The following is a 20,857-nucleotide window of genomic DNA, read 5'->3' as shown; positions in this document are numbered from 1 at the left end:
CAGCAGAGTGTCATTTGACCTTACTGCTCAAAATCACAAACGTAGTGAGAACTGCAAGCAGATAGAAGCAAACACACACACACACCCAGAAAAATCAGCATTACCAAAGCATGAAGACTGCTAGGGTAAAATCCTGGCTGTGGAGACAAAGAAAGGCAAGGAAAGAAGGGGAGATAAGACAAAACTAAGTATCCCGCCAGACCAGTGGTTTCCAAACTGCAGTCTGGAGAGTCCTGGGGCTACTTGTGGATCTGATTTCGTATGCAACAGGTCCCTGGTTGAATGCCAGGTAGGACTGGGAAAGTCTCCTGCTCTGAAACCCTGGAGAACCACTGCTAATCAGTGTAGACCAGTGTTCCTCAGGTCCCCAGCAGTTATCGGACTACAACTCCCATCATCCCTGACCTTGACCACTAGTCCTGCTAGCCAGGGGCGATGGGAGTTGTAGTCCCACAACAGCTGAGGACCCAAGTTTGAGAAACATTGGTGTAGATAAGACTGATCTAGACGGACCAATCGTCTGACTCAGCACAAGGTAGATTCCTATGTAGGAAGCGGCAGTGAAGGGCAAAAATCCACCCATTAAGAACATCAAGAGCGCCTGGCTTCTGGGTAAAGGGAATAGCTCATCTAGTCCGCCATCCTGCTCTCAGAGTGGTCAACCAGATGCCTCAATGGGAAACCTGAGTAAAGGAGCCGAGTGCAACAGCCCCTCTCCCCACTTGTGACTCCTACCAACTGCTATTGAGTGCCATATCACCTCTGAAAGTCCATGGATCTATAACAAAAGAAGCCAAGGACCTGTCATCTCCCTGCCCCAGTCTGTTCTGGATCTTCCACCAACCCTCTGGAGCAGGGGACATGGCGGGGGAGAGAAGGGGGGGGGAGTCCTTGCACTAAATAGACAACTCCGTTGTGTACAACCCATGGCTTTGGACACAAGGTTGGGGAAATTCCAAATAGGAATCAGGTTGCGTTAACACAGTTTTATTTTCTTTTTGGAAAATAATGCAATACAAGAAACGAAACAGACACAGTTAATTCAGCCCAAACACGCAGCTCAGTTCCTACGGTCCTCCAGACAGCTAAATGCACAGAAAAGCACACATGTTTAAGTTACTGTGACCTTTGAACCCACAAACTGCTCACAAGGGAGGGGGGGCATAATGTGGGTTTTCTGGAAAACAACTAGCAAAATAAACTGCCCTGAAGGAAAGAACAGGTCTTTTCAGCAGCAAATGGTACCCCTGTGGTTTTCGCACCTATGTTCTAGGCTTGTATGGCTAGGAGGCAGCTTCAAAGGATTCAAAATATCTGCTGGAAAAACCACTTAACATAACTCTCCCAAGTTGTAAACAGGACTGCTTTGTGCGCAAGGAGAAATTGCCGCTGCTGGAGGGCATTTTCAAAAAGTCACTTATTGTTTGCAATTGTGCATTTCTCTAAACTGAAAGCATTTGTATTTTCATGGGCCACTAAGCTCCAATAAGAAACAGGGAGGGGGAATCATCAACCATGTCTCCCTAGCTTATGTTTAAATATATATATATCAGAAGGTCAAAAGACACATAGCATTTTGATGGCAAAAAGCTACATCTATGCAGGCTCCCAGGCTACCCTGCCTCCGGGTCTGGTCCTGACCGAATGGATACTAGAATCAGCAAGGGATACCCACATGACCTGAAAGTGCTGCTGTGCAATGCCAGGTCAATGATTCATAAGACCACTGCCATCCATGACTTGATCATGGATGGAGGATTTGACCTGGCATGTGTAACAGAGACTTGGTTGGATGAAGCAGATGGGCCTGTCCTTGCCGCTGCTTGTCCACCGGGTTTCTCTTACGCACAGCAACCCAGGTCATGTGGGCGGGGAGGGGGGATTGCAGTGATTTTTAGGAAGTCATTAGTTTGCACCAGGCGTCCTATTGGGAAGACCCAGTTTTCCGAGTGCATGTTCTAGAAGTTGGGCAATAGGGGCAGTACAGGATTCCTTTTGGTGTACCGACCTCCCCGCTGCACCAAGGATTCCCTGCCCGAGCTGCTTCAGGTCGTGGCGGATGTTCTCCTAGTTTGGTCGTCCTAGGGGATTTTAACATCCATGCCGACACGACCTTACAAGGGGCCGCTCGGGACTTTGTGGAAAGCATGGCCTCCATGGGGCTGTCCCTGAATAAGTCTGGCCCAACCCATAGCCGCGGACATGCCTTGGACCTGGTGTTTACCTCTACGGATGTTGGTGATCTGACACTAAGTAAAAGCGAAACGAAAGAAGTGCTATGGTCAGACCACTTCCTGGTGCAACTGCACTTCTCTGCGACCCATCCCCTCTGCAGGGAGGTGGGACCGATTCAGATGGTCCGCCCCCACCACTTAATGGATCCAAATGGTTTCCAGAGAGTGGTAGGGGATGCTTTATCCCATGTTGATGGCCTTTCAGCTGATTCCCTGGTGGCCCGCTGGAATGTGGAGTTAACCAGGGCTATTGACTGTTTGGCTCCCAAGTGCCGTCTCCGATTGCATGGAGCCCGGACAGCCCCGTGGTTTTCCACGGATCTGAGGGCAATGAAACAATCGTTGAGACGGCTAGAGCGCCAGTGGCAGATAACTCATTCCGAATCTGACCGGACACAGGTTAGAGCTCAACGTCGAGCCTACCAAGTGGCAATAGCAATGGCGAAGAAGAATTTCTTCACCACCTCTATTGCATCTGCAGAAAACAGCAGCAGGAGACTTTTTCAGGTGGTTCACAACATCGGGGCCCAGTACGGGCCACATGTACTCCTGCAATGATTTTGCAAAGTTTTTTGCAGATAAAATTGCTCAGATTCGGGAAGAAGTAGACTCCACCGTGGGAGCAGGGCCGGGGTGGGAGAGTGCTAGAGACCTGTCTAGTCAAGTTGCGTGGGATCAACTCCAATCTGTTACCTCCGAGGATTTGGACAGGCTGCTTGGACGAGTGAAGCCAACCACCTGTCTCCTGGATCCTTGCCCATCCTGGCTTATAAAAGCTAGCCAGGAAGGACTGGGCGATGGGCTTTGTGGGGTGCTGAATGCTTCCCTCCGTGAGGGAGCCTTCCCAGACCCGCTGAAAGGGGCGGTTATTAAACCGCTTCTTAAAAAAACATCTTTAGATGCGGCCACGATGGTCAACTATCGCCCAGTCTCAAATCTTCCATTCTTGGGCAAGGTGATTGAGCGAGCGGTTGCTGAACAACTCCAGGCACGCCTGGAAGAAGTGGACCATTTGGATCCCTTCCAGTCGGGATTCAGGCCTCATCATGGGACTGAAACTGCCTTGGTCGCACTGGTTGATGATCTCCGGCGGGCTAGGGGCAAAGGTGAGAGCTGTTTCCTAGTTCTGCTGGATCTCTCAGCGGCGTTTGATACCATCGACCATAACATCCTTCTGGACCGTCTTGAGGGACTGGGAGGTGGGGGCACTGTCATACAGTGGTTCCGCTCCTTCCTCCTGGGCCATGTTCAGAAAGTGGTGGTGGGGGATGAGTGTTCAGACCCCTGGGCTCTCACTTGTGGGGTGCCTCAGGGTTCTGTCCTCTCCCCCATGCTTTTCAACATTTACATGCAGCCGCTGGGAGAGATCAGGAGGTTTGGGCTGGGTGTTCATCAGTATGCGGATGATACCCAGCTCTAAGGTAAAGGTAAAGGTACCCCTGCCCGTACGGGCCAGTCTTGCCAGACTCTGGGGTTGGGCGCCCATCTCACTCAAGAGGCCAGGGGCCAGCGCTGTCCGGAGACACTTCCGGGTCACGTGGCCAGCGTGACATCGCTGCTCTGGCGAGCCAGAGCCGCACACGGGAACGCCGTTTACCTTCCCGCTGGTAAGCGGTCCCTATTTATCTACTTGCACCCGGAGGTGCTTTCGAACTGCTAGGTTGGGAGGCGCTGGGACCGAGCAGCGGGAGCGCACCCCGCCGCAGGGATTTGAACCGCCGACCTTTCAATCGGCAAGTCCTAGGCGCTGAGGCTTTAACCCACAGCGCCACCTGCGTCCCATATACCCAGCTCTACCTCTCTTTTAAATCAGAACCAGTGAAGGCGGTGAAGGTCCTGTGTGAGTGTCTGGAGGCGGTTGGAGGATGGATGGCGGCTAACAGATTGAGGTTGAATCCTGACAAGACAGAAGTACTGTTTTTGGGGGACAGGAGGCGGGCAGGTGTGGAGGATTCCCTGGTCCTGAATGGGGTAACTGTGCCCCTGAAGGACCAGGTGCGCAGCCTTGGAGTCATTCTGGACTCACAGCTGTCCATGGAGGCACAGGTCAAATCTGTGTCCAGGGCAGCTGTTTACCAGCTCCATCTGGTACGTAAGCTGAGACCCTATCTTCCTGCAGACTGTCTCGCCAGAGTGGTGCATGCTCTGGTTATCTCCCGCTTGGACTACTGCAATGCGTTCTATGTGGGGCTACCTTTGATGGTGACTCGGAAACCACAACTAATCCAGAATGCGGCAGCTAGACTGGTGACTGGGGGGGGCCGCCGAGACCATATAAAACCGGTCTTGAAAGACCTACATTGGCTCCCGGTACGTTTCCGAGCACAATTCAAAGTGTTGGTGCTGACCTTTAAAGCCCTAAACGGCCTCGGTTCAGTATACCTGAAGGAGCGTCTCCACCCCCATCGTTCTGCCCGGACGCTGAGGTCCAGCGCCGAGGGCCTTCTGGCCGTTCCCTCATTGCGAGAAGCAAAGCTACAGGGAACCAGGCAGAGGGCCTTCTCGGTAGTGGCGCCCGCCCTGTGGAACGTCCTCCCACGAGATGTCAAAGCGATAAACAATTACCTGACATTCAGAAGACATCTTAAGGCAGCCCTGTTCAGGGAAGTTTTTAACGTGTGATATTTTACTGTATTTTTGGTTTCTATGGAAACCATAGAGTGGCTGGGGAGGCCCAGCCAGATGGGCGGGATACAAATAATAAATTATTATTATTATCATTATTATTATTATTATTACCCTTCCCTTGTGCACATACACCAAACAAGAAAACAGCACCATGAGGTTTTAAGACTAAACTACACACAGCCACTAGGTCTACGTCAGCTGGAGAAATGCTTCAGGATCCTAGGCACAAACATGACATTTTGAGATTTTTCCAGTCCATTTCAAAGTTGTGGAACAGAAACAACACCGAGTTTTTCAAGTTCAAAAGAGTCAGATCAAAATGGTGTGCTAGAAAAGCAGCCATCAAGCAGCAAAAATAACAACATACAGAAGTTCTCAGCAGACGAGATCACAACCACCATTCATTAAAAGCGCAGGCTAGTGAAGTCCTCACCCAAGCACCTAAAACTTAACCCTGCACCTGTTCTCTGTGGAAAGGATATGCTGTAGTTGGGTGCTGCCCTCTGAAAGGGTGTCACGCAACACACTTGCCACCCGCTGCCCCTCCGGTGTTGGAGACACCCAGAGAACAGCCACCCGTGGGAACCCCCCAAATACCTGTGCTGGTTTGTATGGAAGTGGGCAGTCCTTTAGATACCTGTGCCCCGAGCCATAGCCATAACGGGTGCCTGAAAGTTAAAAACAGCACTCTGAATTGTATCCAGAAACAGGCAGGAGGGCAGTAGAGCTGTTTTAAAACACAAAAAAGGCAAATAGGCATGAAATTCCCCTTCTTTTCAAGGACTGTAGTTCAGTGATACAGCACAACTTTCCAAGTTTCAGTCCTTGGCATCTTCAGATAGGGATGGAGAGCTGCCCCAACTCAATGTAGACAATACGGGGCTGGATGGATCAATGGTGTGACTCGGGGTAAGGCAGTTTACTACCCTCCTACCCTCTTCACTTCAGGAAATGATCTGCAGCTACCCCTGTGTGCGCTCCCTTCTCTGCCTTCAGGGTCAAATACACTATCTACTCTTCCACCACACAAAACTCTAAGCCCCTAAGTGTGAGTTGTAGGTCAACCATCAGATTTTTACGAGACACTTCTTTAGCCACCTGCAGACTGGCACAGCTGGAGAAACTTGGCCAATCTTTTTCCTACAAAAGATTTCCCCCAGCTAACGGGGTATCCTACATGCAACATTCAGAAGCCTGTGTGGATATGGCAAGGATCAGCAGCTATCAGTCTGAACCGCTTCAATGCTGAAACAGCAGGTCTCTCCCAAGCTCCAGCCCTCCTGACAATGGAAACAGACAGTGTCTAGATCAGTAGGTTCTCATGATGACCCACTATCGTGTTCTATAAATGTGTGAAGTCCTATTGCAACAGATACAGGAACATAGGAAGCTACCTTACATGGAGGTCAAGGTCATTGGTCCATCAAAGATCAGCATTGTCTACACTCGTGGCAGCAGCCCTCCAGGATCATGGAATTGTAGAGTTGGGACCCCAACTTTACCCTCATCTTGGCCAACCCCCCGCAATGCAGGAACCTCAAGAAAAGCATCAATGACAGGTGGCCATCCAAACTCTGCTTGGAAACCTCCAAGGAAGGAGAGTCCACCACATTCTGGGGGAGTCTGTCCCACTGCTGAACAGCTCTTATTAGAAAGTTATTCTTGAGGTTTAGTCAGAATCTCCTTTCTTGTAACTTGAAGCCATTGCTTCGAGCCCTACCCTTTGGAGCAGGAAAAAACAAGCTTATTCCATCTTCCATGTGACAGGGTTTTAGACAGAAGACTCTTCCAGACAAATATATTGCTCTGCTTTCCTTTGGAGTCCAAGAGGGGGGTCTTTTGTCTGGGCAGCCCAGGACCTCCATGCACACTGGCCAGGCTTGCACCCCAGGGGTCACTTCAGTACTGCGAATGCAGCGGTTTGACTTCAGCCCTGGAGGAGCACTCCATTGTCTATCGAGTCAGACGGATGCCAACAAAAACAACGGCCCATATACTATGAAAAGTGTGCAAAGAGATCTGAGCCCAGGTTTTTTTAATACATATTTTCTAGAAGGGAGCGACTCACACAAGACTAGGAAGAATCAGGGTGAGCGTAAGGGAGTGGCGTTGATTGTTTAATGACTGTTCATCACACAAGTTTTTATTTCAGCTGCTGCCATGCGTTTACTGAAAACCCAATAAAAACCGCTGATAGGCAGTGCCATGCAACAGCAGGCACAAGCTAGATGCAGTGCCAGCACAGCTAGTGAATGAGACTCTTTCACTCCCTAGCTGTCTGGGCACTCCTTCCGTCCTTTGCACTCAGTATCCAAACACACCCAGTCCCCGAAGCAAAAGATTATCCATTTATTAAAGAGGAAATGCACAGCAGAGAACTTGCCAGCTATGGTTTCAAAGGCCAAACTCATCACAAGCGAAAGTCCAGAGGGGAAGCGACGTTTATGATCGGAACAAGTGCATTTACATGTTATGACTGGGGAGAGAAGAGTCAATGGTAGACTTGAGGAAGCTATAAACCGTAAGAGAAAGGCTGCAGTGTATTGCCTACTCTCTTAAGAAGGCGCTGCTCACAAATTACGCCAGATGTTCCACTCCCAGTTTATGTCAGCCTTGGGACCAACACTTCGGATTAGCATCTGAAGAGGGTTTTTTATTATCCCCCATCATTAGCTTGCAAGCTGCTATCAGATGCTCTGAAGGCACCTGGTGGTGTAGTCTCCATCTCTGCAGCTAAGGAGGTCAGGGCCTCATTTAGTAGGGATCTGTGGTGCAGGAGCAGCAGGAAAGGCAGCCACACTATTGGGCTTCTCTGTGTCCTTGCCTACAAGATCCCCTCCAGGCCACCCGGCTGGTTTCCAAACAGATTCAGGCAGTTGGAGGCACAGCTACTCTTGATTTGATGAGTTCAAATGTCTAGCCAGGCTAATTCACAAAAAATACAGTTCATCTCTATGTATAAGTAAGCTACACCATGCTTTCCCCTCTTCCGTAAAGAAAAAACATTGCACAGTCACACATAATCCTGTAAGCATAACAAACCCTGGAAAAGAGAAGATGGGAAATGCAGGTTTGGCTAACGATGCACTCCAGACCATTCATTCATTACGGAGCTCAGTTAAGCACCAAACTACCGGCAGCCCCCGCCCCTAAAGTTTAAATGTGCTTTTAGTTTATAAGGCGCTTTGCACCAGTCTTTTATTTCGACTTTACAGTATCCTTATTGCAGCGTTCGAAATTCGTCAGGCGCGAGGGGCATTTTGCACCTGGCTATCAGTGCCAGGGTACCAGGATGGCGCCTGGTGTCTCCACCATCTGGAGGTGCATGCCTGAGGATCCTTGAATCTTGACTGTTTTCACACACTGGCAAGACATTCTGTAGAATTCTATTCATTATATTGTATCTGCACAATCAAAATGAATTTCAGGAACCAAAACATCATACTGAAAAAATATGACTTTCGAACCATCTGGTCCAAAAACAGCAACTAGGCATTCCTTTTTGGCGACTGTAACCCTGCTTATGGTGCTGGAGGAGACTCTTGAGAGTCCCATGGACTGCAAGAAGATCAAACCAATCCATTCTGAAGGAAATCAGCCCTGAGTGCTCACTGGAAGGACAGATCCTGAAACAAGGAGAAGGGGACGACAGAGGACAAGATGGTTGGACAGTGTTCTCGAAGCTACCAGCATGAGTTTGACCAAACTGTGGGAGGCAGCAGAAGACAGGAGCGCCTGGTGTGCTCTGGTCCATGGGGTCACGAAGAGTTGGACACAACTAAACGACTAAACAACCACCACCACCACCACCACCCTGCTTTAAGGAGCCATTTGGCACCTAGTTTGTATTACTGAGTTTCTAACACTGTCTTATTGGCTTGAGCCATTATTACTTCCATCTTTGAAATATTTCAGAAGACCAACAAGCATGCTCATAGCCAAACTGAAGTCTGAAATGAGATCCCTGAAGTGCCCATCACCCCAGCCATCCAGAAAACAACAACACCACCAGGAACATTTATTGGGTCAAAAGCAACAGCAAAAGCTCAGAGCTCTCAAGACAGAGAGGATGCATTGAATAGTTGTGTTCTCAATCAACCAACACCTACATAATGGTGTGTGTGTGTGTCTCTGCATCTGCTCACAGCAGTTTTCCTTTCCAGCTTGTAGAGAAGCCAAGCTCTTTGAGCAGACATGTGGGGAGCAGCTCTATTATTCCCCTTATCAGGGTATACAGAACGTATTTAATGAAGGACTGCTCACTAGGAGGCAGGCAGGAAGTGGCCCACCATGTGATGGGTCAAAGCTGTGACAGGGAAACTTTTCAGCCCGAGGACCACATTCTGCCATGGCCAATCTTCCAGGGGCCGCATGCAAATCATGGGTGGGACCAGAGGCAAAAGTAGGCAGAGAAACAGATGCAAGCCTTATCTTTGTACAGTTCACTGTATTCCAGCGACACAGAAGTCCAAGGCTTCTGGCTTTTGTCAGAGGTTCCCGACACCTACACACAATTCTCCATCCAGGAAATATGGTGTAATTATCACAGGTAAAGGACACATTCCAGCCAGGTGAAGGCACTTTGGAGGATGGGGAGCAGGGCTGGTGAGAGGCATCATCTGGGGAAGAGTCCATTTGGTCCATTTGTTAAAAGAACATTTGGGTGGGAGGGTAGAGAAGCAAGGCAGGGTGGAAATAAAGAGCAAGTGCCTCCTATAGAAAAAAAGATGCAAGACATTTTGATATGGCTCTCAAGTTTGCATTTGTTGTGAATTCCCACCACTCTTTTCATGGGAACATGTTGGCTTATTAATTGGTAGAACCACTTGGGGAAGGCTGTACTTTAAAAAAAAAAATCAAAATCCTTACGCACAGACGCGAGCGCGAGCACACACACACACACACGCACCACCCCAGCAACCTGGGGTCACATTCTTCCATTTGTTAATAAAAGATTCAGGCTGGCATCCTAATAACATATTCGGAACCGCGGCTCAAAACGCACATCGTAGACATTCTTTAAGCCTCAAACACCAAAGCAAGAATCGCAAGCTACTATCATTATGCCCTTTGTTTAAAAATGGCATAAGCATATTTAACCTACCTAAAACCATGCAATTAGTATGAGCGCAATGCCGAGGCTTCAAGAAAAGGAATTTTTAAAGAGACACTAATGTGCCGAGTATTTAAAGCCTGGTGCCAGCTCACTCGGTGCACGCTGTGTTGAGCCCATTGCAGAGCGTCGTCAGTGAATCCTGAAGTGTCACTGCGCATCTGACGACACTCTGTCCAATCCAGTTCCACAATACGGTCTTTATGTAACTGCCACACAGCAATGAGACCAAGAAAGGGAAGGGAACAGAACTGATCATACAAGCACGAAAACAGGGATGAAAAGATACGCATCACTTTTTATTTTAAAAAATGTCCACTGCATTTTAATAGACTGCATTTGCAGGGCCCACCTAGAAAAACACAGCTTCCACTAAGACACTGTCCTGCCAGTTTGTATGGCATGGATTTCATTCCTAACATCAGGCAACTCAAGATGGGCAATTTGGTACTGTGGACACAGAAACAGGCAAGAACCAGATTATACTCTCAGTAAAATCAAATAGTAAATCTTCTCCTGGATTGATCCACTTTAGGCTGCCGCAGGTGGGAATGGAACATTTCAGCACTCAGCTATGCAAGTTATCTAGCATGTTAGGGAGAAAGGTTCAGTCTCGATTTCTCCCAGTCATTATCTTTGGAGCTTCTGCCATAATTATATGATTTTCAAGTGTGGTCCAAGGTAGCGCTCTGGCCTCCCTTGCTTCAGATATATGGCTTATAATACATTTGGTGTTATAATATATAATCTAGGAGCCAAATGGCTCCTGAAACCAAGGTTACAGGAGCCAAACAGAATGTCTAGTTTGCCATTTGGGAGCAAGATGGCTCTAATGTCTTATTTTTCAAACGATGGACTGACTGTGACTGATTATCAGTTAAACATCTGGCTAGTTCAGATGGCAACCCTGAGCTAGGTTAAGAGCTCTGATAACTTAAAGAAGAAAAGTCCCTTGATCCAGGGACAGTCCACATATATAGTGGACTATATTCCAACTTCATCTTCTTAATGGAGACTGGTCCTGCTCAGGCTGTAAAGAAAAAGCATTTTGGTTCCAGAAATTAATTCTGTTGTGCAGATAAAATATAACTGATAGAATTCTACAGGATGGGGTATTAGTGTGTGAAAACAGGCAAGACCCTGTGATCCCCAGGCACGCACCTCCAGATGGTGGAGACGTCATGCGCCATCCTGGTGCCCCAACATCTTCACTTGGTCGCAAGTGATCAGAAGCCAGGTGCAAAATGTAGCTCACTAATTTCAAACACTGGATACATACAGGCATAAATATTTATTTGTCTGCCGCCTTTCCACAATTCGAATCATGCTCCAGGCGGCTTATAACATGAAAAAATACATAACTGCAACATAGCAGAAGTAGTCATAAGCAACAAATAAAACATCAAAATATAAACAAGCAAACTGAAGAATTTCCACATAAATCACAAAAACCCAACAGCAGCAACACCACCCAACAAAAAAACCCCGCAAACAACACCGCAGCTCAAGAGCCTGTTCAGCAGCCTCGGCTTTTGTAGCTGGAGTCAGTCAGGGACAGTGTGCAGCCTCATCCATGTACCTATGGAGTTCCCAAGGGGTCTCTCAACTTTGCACCATTTTACCTGAAAACTGTAGCAGGACAGCAGAGAGGAAGGGAACAAAGCTTGCCAACTTAAGATTTTTAAAGATAAAATATGAGTCCTGCACAGCTTGGCTCTAATGCAGCAGCAAAAGGTGAAAGTGACAGATCTCCTCTACAGCCGGACCCCATACAGATTTCAAGGGAATGAGGCACCATTAGCAAATTCCTTATCAGCTAGGGTTGCCATATGTCTGGGAAATACCAGACATGTCCTCTTTTGGGGGGACCAACAGGCCCATCCAGGGGGATTTTTACATTTTAAAGGAAATGTCTGTAATTGGGGGGGGGTATTTATTTGGGGGTTGGCTCAGGCACAGGCAGCTCTGCACACTGCAGCCGCTGTCAGCCCAAGTTGGGAAAAGAGGCACACTGGCGCAGCCCCATACACCAGTGCCCCTCTTTCACCGGCTCGGGCTGTCCTCTTTTTTGTTCTTCAAGATATGGCAACCCTATTATCAGCATCACCTTCTTTTTCATCTGTTCCCTCGGTGGAGTAGCAGCTACATTGGTGTGAGAGCCCTTGTGGAAAAAGGAGCATGGGCAGGTAAGGTAAAGGTAAAGGTACCCCTGCCCGTACGGGCCAGTCTTGACAGACTCTGGGGTTGTGCGCCCATCTCACTTAAGAGGCCAGGGGCCAGCGCTGTCCGGAGACACTTCCGGGTCACGTGGCCAGCGTGACATCGCTGCTCTCGCGAACCAGAGCCGCACACGGAAACACTGTTTACCTTCCCACTGGTAAGCGGTCCCTATTTATCTACTTGCACTTTGATGTGCTTTCGAACTGCTAGGTTGGCAGGCGCTGGGACCGAGCAGCGGGAGCGCACCCCGCCGCAGGGATTCGAACCGCCGACCTTTCGATCGGCAAGTCCTAGGCGCTGAGGCTTTAACCCACAGCGCCACCTGCGTCCCATGGGCAGGTAATGCTCTCCTAAATTAAGCTGGCTGGCAGGAACCTTAGTTATGGGGTAATTGCTTTCCCCCAGCAGCATCAATAGCAATGGCAGGTGTTCTTTAAAGGGAAAGGGATGAATGGCTGAAATTCCTCTGGCAGAAACTGCCATGGGAACCTCTGTTAAAAGGGTAGCAGCGGGAAGATGTAGGTTTTTTCCAAAGAACTAGCTCTTCTAAGGTACAATAGTCAGTACATTTTACAAGATCACATATTGCATAACTAGCTTAGAAGAATGCTAATATTTGTATAGCATTAGCAAAAACACCATTCATTTTTATTCTCTGGGAGCACCCCAAAACACATGCATTAACACTATGGGACTCATTCTTCATATCCACAAGTGTGCACTGGTGAAAAGTCACTTATTCTACCACAGGAATACCACGCCACCAACTCAAAGGCAACATTCATGCCCATCATGGATTCCTCATAGCTCAAACCAAACAGAGCTGCCCAAACATACCTTATATTTTTACAGCCAAGGAGTAAAAACTCCAGCACTGAGAGTCCACAGTCCCTTCTCAAACCTTCCCTTTGGAAAGAAGCACATGACACGTCACACAAGCCAATTACCTGCGCAGGTAAGAGAAAAATTGTGTACGCAGGCATACAGGGTTTCCCTTACTATTACCATTACAATTTATTGCCTGCCCTTCACACTAAGATCCCAGGGCGGGAAGCAACAATTAAAACACATTATTAAATCCAGTTTAAAACAAGTTTAAAATTACAAAAAATAAGTGAGCAAACTGAAGGGCAACATACTGAAATCTTTGGAACCATGTCCAGTTAACTATATACCGACACAGACAGAAACAAATAAAGTCCCATTTAAATTAACGGACAGCACAATGCCAAGCATGACTTGTAGTCCTGACTTTTTTCCTTTTGCTAACTGCACCAAATTGCCTGTTTTAGGTTTTTATTGCCTTTTAACTGGCTTCAGTGCAAAACAGCTACCTTTGTAAGAAAAGGGATTAACAAATGCAACAGCAAAATAATCACAATCTTGTCTACTCAGAAGTAAATCCTGCTGAATTCAACAGGGCTTGCTCCCAGGTGTGGGAGGCTGCACACTCCTTCTGTGTTGCAAATTCATCGTATCACAAGGAGCCTTTGGGACCTGGGCTGGCAATTGCTCCAGTTTCCTAATCCCCTAAGCAAAAAAGGGGCTGAGATGTGAAGCTCCTCCGAGGTCCCTGGTGATGGAACAAGGAAGTCTTTGCAATTCGAGCAGCAGGGTCAAGCCGCCTCTCTCCAATTTAAGGGAACCCTTTGGCTTAGGGGCAGTCTTTAAAAGGCACAGAATCAAATCCCAAAGAGTAGGGGAAAAGGGGGTGGGAGGGAAAGAATATGAGTGTGGAGAAAGAAGCCCTCACCCCAAATCCCTGCCTCCTGGAAACAGAAAATCTCTCCATCATCCCAAACCCTGGAAGCAGCAGGGACTCCAACTCCATATTCCCCAAGCACGACAAAATCCTAAATATAGCCCCCCCCTACACTCAAGCAGGGGGTGGGGGGAATGGGGACAAGAAGCCTCCCCACAAAAAAACAACAACCCTAAAATGCAAAGGCAGCCCAAATCCTGCAGGGCCCCCTCTTTAAGCCCTGAATACGGAGAAGCCCCCATAACGCCCAAAGCTAAAGAGAAGGAGGTCCAGACCCCCACCAAAAAGAAGGATGGAGACACCTCGTGTCCACGCCTTGACTTCCACCCCACAGACACCCCAAAATATGTGCAGGGGGGGGGAGGGATTCCTCTTCCGAAATGAGCCTGAAACCCGAACGACCCCGCCTCAAATATCACCCCCCCCCAAAAAAAGGGAAGAATAATTCCCCTACAATCCACCCCTCATATAGGGGGCAGGTCCTATTATAGCGCTGAAAAGCGCGAATTGGGGGTGAAGGGCGCCCTCGGGGGTTGTTTGGGTGAGGGGGTGAAGGAAGCCCCCCGCTGTGGTTCCCGAGGCCCGCGGCGGGTTCTAGGCGAGCCCCCGGCGCGGGCCCTCCCGCGAGCGGCCTCGCCTCACCTGGCGAGGGGGCGGCTCTGGGGCCTCCGACGCTCCTTCTCCTTCTTCTGCTGGCGGCGGCGGCGGCGGCGCTTCTCCTCCTCCTCCCTCCTCCTCCTCCTCCGGCGCTACCTTCGCCGACGTCTCCTCCGTCCCGCTTCCCTCGCTCGGCCCCCGACCCGCGCTGGGAGGAGCCGCGGCCTCCCGCCAATCCAAGGCCCGGGGCGGAGCAGCGGCGCCGAGTGGGGCGCCGCCCGCCGGGGGAGGCTGCGGCGGCAGCGGCGGCAGGCCGGCAGGGCTGGGCCGACCAGGCGCGGGCTTCGCCGGCTCGCCGCCGCCTCAGCAGGAGCGGGGAGGGACAGGCGGGCAGGCCGCCGCGGGGCTGAGTGGATTTGGGGCCCAGGGCCAAGCTCAGCCCCCGGGACACCCACACATCCCCGGCGCGGGCAAGGCCCTGGGGCCCAGCGCCACGCTTATGGGGGTTATTATTAGTACTGGTTCATTTCCTATGCCGCCCTTCCTCCGAGGATCACAGGGCGGTCTGCAGTGGGAAAACACAAAAATATACAAAAAGGAAGAGGGTGGCCGCTTTAGTAGTGCCAGGTTGCGGGGCTGGCTTTATTATTATTTTTATTTATTTGTTTGTTTATTTTATTATTATTATAATTTATTATTTATACCCCGCCCATCTGGCTGGGTTTCCCCAGCCACTCTGGGCAGCTTCCAGCAAAACACTAAAATGCAATGACATTTCTATACCTAGGGTTACAGACGCTTCAAGTTGTGTTTTTTTTTGGGGGGGGGTTATGGACGCATGCACAGTAGCGCATGCACAGAAGCACTAAATTGCTCTTTGCGCATGCACAGAAGTGCCATATTGCAACCCGCAGCTGCACAGACGTGCGGCTGCGGGTTGCGAACGTGCATCCCGCATGGATCACATTCGCAACCCAAGCGTCCACTGTATTTCCCTCTGAGGATCACAGAGTGTTTTGTAATATAAAAGCACAAAAATCTACGTGTCAAAGCCTCAAACATAAGAGGACGGCCGCTTTAGTAGTGCCAGGTTGCAGGGCTGGCTTTATTATTATTATTTATTATTTACATTTCTATACAGTCATACCTCAGGTTACAGATGCTTCAGGTTGGGTTTTTTTCAGGTTAAAGGTAAAGGGACCCCTGACCATTAGGTTCAGTCGTGGCCAACTGGGGTTGCGGCGCTCATCTCGCTTTATTGGCCGAGGGAGCCGGCGTACAGCTTCCGGGTCATGTGGCCAGCATGACTAAGCCGCTTCTGGCGAACCAGAGCAGCGCACAGAATTTACCTTCCCACAGGAGCGGTGCCTATTTATCTACTTGCACTTTGACGTGCTTTCGAACTGCTAGGTTGGCAGGAGCAGGGACCGAGCAACGGGAGCTCACCCCATCGTGGGGATTCGAACCGCCGACCTTCTGATTGGCAAGTCCTAGGCTCTGTGGTTTAACCCACAGCGCCACCCGCGTCCCTTGGTACTAATTCTTAAACCCAGTTTAATATAAGATTTCCAGACATCCCCATTTCCTGGGGACAGCCCCCAGATTTACAAATCAATCCCCTGATAAAATCCTATCATTCCTACTGAAGTTGAAAGTGCCCCTGGATTCATTGAAAAAAAATCTGGTAACCTTACAGTGGTACCTCGGGTTACATAAGCTTCAGGTTACAGACTCCGCTAACCCAGAAATAGTGCTTCAGGTTAAGAACTTTGCTTCAGGATGAGAACAGAAATTGTGCTCTGGCGGCGCGGCGGCAGCAGGAGGCCCCATTAGCTAAAGTGGTGCTTCAGGTTAAGAACAGTTTCAGGTTAAGTACGGATCTCTGGAACGAATTAAGTACTTAACCCGAGGTACCACTGTAGTTTAATACCAACTTTTCTCTCTCCCCCGCCCCCCCCCCCCCGGAAAGTGCTAACCTTAACGTGAGCCTGGTGCCAGATTTTTAAAGTTTATTTGGTTTGGTGGGCTTTTTGTTTTTAACATGTGGTGCTAATCTTACAGGCAGCCTGATACCAGCCACCCCCACAATGCAAAGCTTTGACAATCTTCTGCTAAAGGATGGTCTGCATATTGTATAACTTTCCCCGAGACACTTAGCCTCTTGGCATTACAGCCTTTCCCAGGCATGAAGAAAACAAGAGATAAAATTACAGGCCTATCTTATCATGGTCCAAGGAAGAAGTCTGATTCTGTCAGAGTAATTAGGGGATCAGCCTAATTACTCTGCAGCTCTGGTGTGTGGGCAGTGGATTATTTAATTATTGCACTTATCAGGGCTTTTCATGGGCGTATACCACCTTATCACCGTGCTGTTTGCTTTAACCGCTTTAACCGTGAAAACAATTGCCTGCAGACACTGTGCACAGCTCCCCATTTTTTCCTCAAGATAGGCTAAGAGCTGCACCTCAGTGGAGACATTTTCCTCGAGGGGTGGAAAGGTGCTTAGATGCCTTTGCACATGGGTAGGTAAAACTAAGGCCTAGGGGCCGGATCCGGCCCAATTGCCTTCTAAATCCGGCTCGCAGACAGTCCAGGAATCCATGTGTTTTTGCACGAGTAGAATGTGTCCTCTTATTTAAAATGCATCTCTGGGTTATTTGTGGGGCCTGCCTGGTGTTTTTACATGAGGAGAATGTGTGCTTTTATTTAAAATGTATCTCTGGGTTATTTGTGGGGCATAGGAATTTGTTCATTTTATTTTCCCCCCCAAAAAATATAGTCCTGCCCCCCGCAAGGTCTGAGGGACGGTGGACTGGCCCACGGCTGAAAAAGTTTGCTGACCCCTGGCTTAGATGCCTTTGCAGCTGCTCCCAAGTCGTGTGGTCCCATTCGGACAATGGTTAAAGGAAACCTTAAGGAGACTGAGTGGGACCCAAAATATGTCTCATCCCACACTCTGTTGTCAACAGCGGCCACCCAGAAAAGCACATGCCCTCCAACATTTCTCTGATGAAAGTAGGGACGTCCCATTCCATAATGATAATTTTATTATTTATACCCCACACATCTTACTGAGTTGCCCCAGCCACTTTGGGCAGCTTCCAACATATGTAAAAACTCAATAAAACATTTTTAAAAACTTCCCTCTACAGGAGTGCCTTCAGACGGCTTGCGGGGGGGGGGGGCAGATAAGTCCATACCCTCCAACATTTTCCCAATGAAAATGGGGCATCCTAAGGAAAAGTGGGACATTTCGGGATCAAATCAGAAACCGGGACAGCTTCTCTAAATCAGGGACGTCCCTGGGAAATAGGGACACTTGGAGGGTCTGAAAGCAGGACATGAGAGCTGCAGTCTTCCCCAGTAGCTGGTATCATGGTATACTGTTCCATTGTCACACAGCCCTTCTCTTTTATATCTGCAGCCCTTCTCTTTTATATCTGCAGGCGAGGCAGTGAATGTGCCAGACAGTTTGAGCATATTACACCAATTCTGACCTGACGCACTGGCTGCCTGTTAGTTTTCGAGCCCAATTCAAAGTGCTGGTTTTGACTTACAAAGCCTTAAACAGCTCAGGGGTACAATAAAAAGGGTAAAGGGACCCCCCCCCTGACCATTAGGTCCAGTCGTGGCCGACTGGGGTTGCGGCGCTCATCTCACTTTACTGGCTGAGGGAGCCGGTGTACAGCTTCCGGGTCATGTGGCCAGCATGACTAAGCTGCTTATGGCGAACCAGAGCAGTGCATGGAATCGCTGTTTACCTTCCTGCCAGAGTGGTACCTATTTATCTACTTGCACTTTGACGTGCTTTCGAACTGCTAGGTTGGCAGGAGCCGGGACCGAGCAACGGGAGCTCAACCCGTCGCGGGGATTCGAACCGCCAACCTTCTGATTGGCAAGCCACAGCGCCACCCGTGTCCCTTGGTACTAACTCTTAAACCCAGTTTAATATAAGGTTTCCAGACATCCCCATTCCTGGGGACAGCCCCCAGATTTACAAATATCTATTTATCTACTTGCACTTTGATGTGCTTTCGAACTGCTAGGTTGGCAGGAGCAGGGACCAAGCAACAGGAGCTCACCCCGCCACAGGGATTCAAACCGCCGACCTGATTGGCAAGTCCTAGGCTCTGTGGTTTAACCCATAGCGCCATCCACGTCCCTTTAGGGGTACAATACCTCAAGGCTTTATCCACGAGAGGTCCACAGGGAAGTTTGTGGAATTCTCCTGCTTGCGGGATGCTCTCTTCAAGGAGACTTGCCTGGCCCCTTCATTACATATCTTTAGGCGCCAGGAAAAGTGTTCCTCTCCCAAACCTTTGGCTAATTAAACAATCTATGACTTTTTAAACTCAGTATGTGTGTGACTGTTTTTATTTGTTACTACGCTATGCGCTTCTGTGTTGCTATATTGTAAACTGCCCTGTGATCCTTGGATGAAGAGTGGTATAAAAATGTATATTATTATTATTTTAAAAATTGATATGCCTCCATTCAAAGATCTCAGGATGGTTCACAAGATAAAAATGCATGATAGAAGTAATTTTTAAAAAAGTTTTTGTTTTTGTTTTTAAAAATAAAAATAACCCTTCCCCTAACAAATTTAACAGGCCACTGAATATTAATCAGCCCAAGGCCTGGTTGAAAAGAAATGTTTTTACCTGGCTCCTAAAGGTGTATGAGTAGGGATGCGGGTGGCGCTGTGGGTTAAACCACAGAGTCTAGGACTTGCCGATCAGAAGGTTGATGGTTCGAATCCCCGTGACGGGGTGAGCTCCCGTTGCTCGGTCCCTGCTCCTGCCAACCTAGCAGTTCGAAAGCATGCCAGTGCAAGTAGATAAATAGGTACCGCTCCGGCGGGAAGGTAAACGGCGTTTCCGTGCGCTGCTCTGGTTCGCCAGAAGCAGCTTAGTCATGCTGGCCACATGACCCGGAAGCTGTATGCCGGCTCCCTCGGCCAATAAAGCGAGATGAGCGCCACAACCCCAGAGTCAGTCACGACTGGACCTAATGGTCAGGGATCCTTTACCTTTAAAGGTGTATGATGAAGGTACCAGGCAAGCCTCCCTGGGGAAAGCATTCCACAGACAGGGAGCCACTGCAGAAAAGGCCCTTTCTCGTGTTGCCACCCTCCAGACCTCTCATGACGGAGGCAGGTGAAGAAGAGTCTCATGATCACAGATAAATTATTAAGTTTATGAATTTAATTAAAAAGTAGATAAAATAAATCGTTGGCTATTCAGGGGACCTGTGACACCTGAACCATTCTGGAAATGGAAAGGTGTGTTGCACCCTAGTCTGTATTGCATTGTTCCTGTGGTGGTACAGCCTATGATATCAATCACCTGGGCTAGTGGGATGGCACAGAACGTTCAACAACATTCCAGCCACTCGGGGAGGAAAAAGCTATCGGAATGTTTACAGTCCAACCTCTCTGAATGAAGACCATTAGTTTTCTACCAGGTCAGGTTGGAATCATTACTGCAATGAATGTGACAAAATGTCGATGCCTTTCAAGCCTTGCGGAAGAGCTGAGCTGCCCTGCAGAATGTTTTTGATCTGATCTAATGCTAAGAACTCTGTGTGTGAGAGAGAGCGTGGATGCATTGTTTTGGAGCTGGGGGGGGGGGGAGGCTTAACAAGATATGGTTCTAATATAAGAACAAAGGCAACTTTAGCAGGCCAAAGTATATTCATATTATTGTATACTAGACAAAAACAGGTGGAAGAGATGGGAGGAAGTAAAGGAGGTGTGGTAGCAGAAACAGGAGGCAGCCTTGAGAATGTAACAACCACAAGACAAAGAAAAACAGATGATGAAGAAGATATGCAAGATGCACCAACTTTATTCTCATTTCCTGGCCACCCAATAACAACTGTTAAAGGACCTTGAAAATGAACAGCAAGGGGTCTGGTTGCTATGAGTCTGCCTCTCAATCCAAAGCCCTTCCTAAACGGGCTGACTGGGAAGCCAGTGATGGTGAAGCTGAAGTGGGGGATGGAATACAAAGGCTACCTCGTCTCCGTCGATGGCTACATGAACATGCAGCTTGCAAATACAGAAGAATATATTGATGGTGCATTATCTGGACACCTTGGTGAAGTTCTGATAAGGTGCAATAATGTCCTTTATATAAGGGGTGTGGAAGAAGAAGAAGATGGAGAAATGAGAGAATAACTATTTTGGGGGGAAAGTTGTTGTTGTTTTTTGACTGTGCTAAGAAATTTAGTTGTCCGGTTTTGTTTGCTTGCTTTTTTTGTCAAGTTTTGGAAAATGAACAGCAAGATCTAGCACTGTCCTTA

The 20,857-nt window shown here is 48.6% G+C and overlaps 2 protein-coding genes and 1 pseudogene across 4 annotated transcripts in view; 1 reads left to right on the top strand and 2 right to left on the bottom strand.

Moving 5' to 3' along the window:
* The window catches only part of FBXO34 (F-box protein 34), a 56,129-nt gene extending 41,341 nt beyond the window's left edge, over positions 1–14,788 (bottom strand). Inside the window, exon 1 of one of the 2 annotated variants that reach the window (XM_083733942.1) lies at positions 14,600–14,788. The gene's annotated coding sequence lies outside the window, so the exon portion shown is untranslated. Of the gene's footprint in view, positions 1–13,948; positions 14,068–14,599 lie in introns of those variants that run through there. The other variant, XM_083733943.1, reaches the window with a different exon arrangement.
* CGRRF1 (cell growth regulator with ring finger domain 1) overlaps positions 1–20,857 on the bottom strand; it is a 451,182-nt gene that overhangs the window by 6,942 nt on the left and 423,383 nt on the right. The gene's annotated exons all lie outside the window — the stretch shown is intronic.
* LOC310844658 (small nuclear ribonucleoprotein F pseudogene) lies at positions 20,467–20,795 on the top strand (annotated as a pseudogene). Its single transcript has one exon. The product of its transcript is annotated as a small nuclear ribonucleoprotein F pseudogene (transcript).

Source organism: Podarcis gaigeae (assembly GCF_964106915.1).
Source record: "Podarcis gaigeae genome assembly, chromosome: 1".
Classification (NCBI taxonomy): domain Eukaryota; kingdom Metazoa; phylum Chordata; class Lepidosauria; order Squamata; family Lacertidae; genus Podarcis; species Podarcis gaigeae.
Note: the sequence above shows the minus strand (reverse complement) of the source record. Positions and strands in the feature narration are given on the sequence as shown.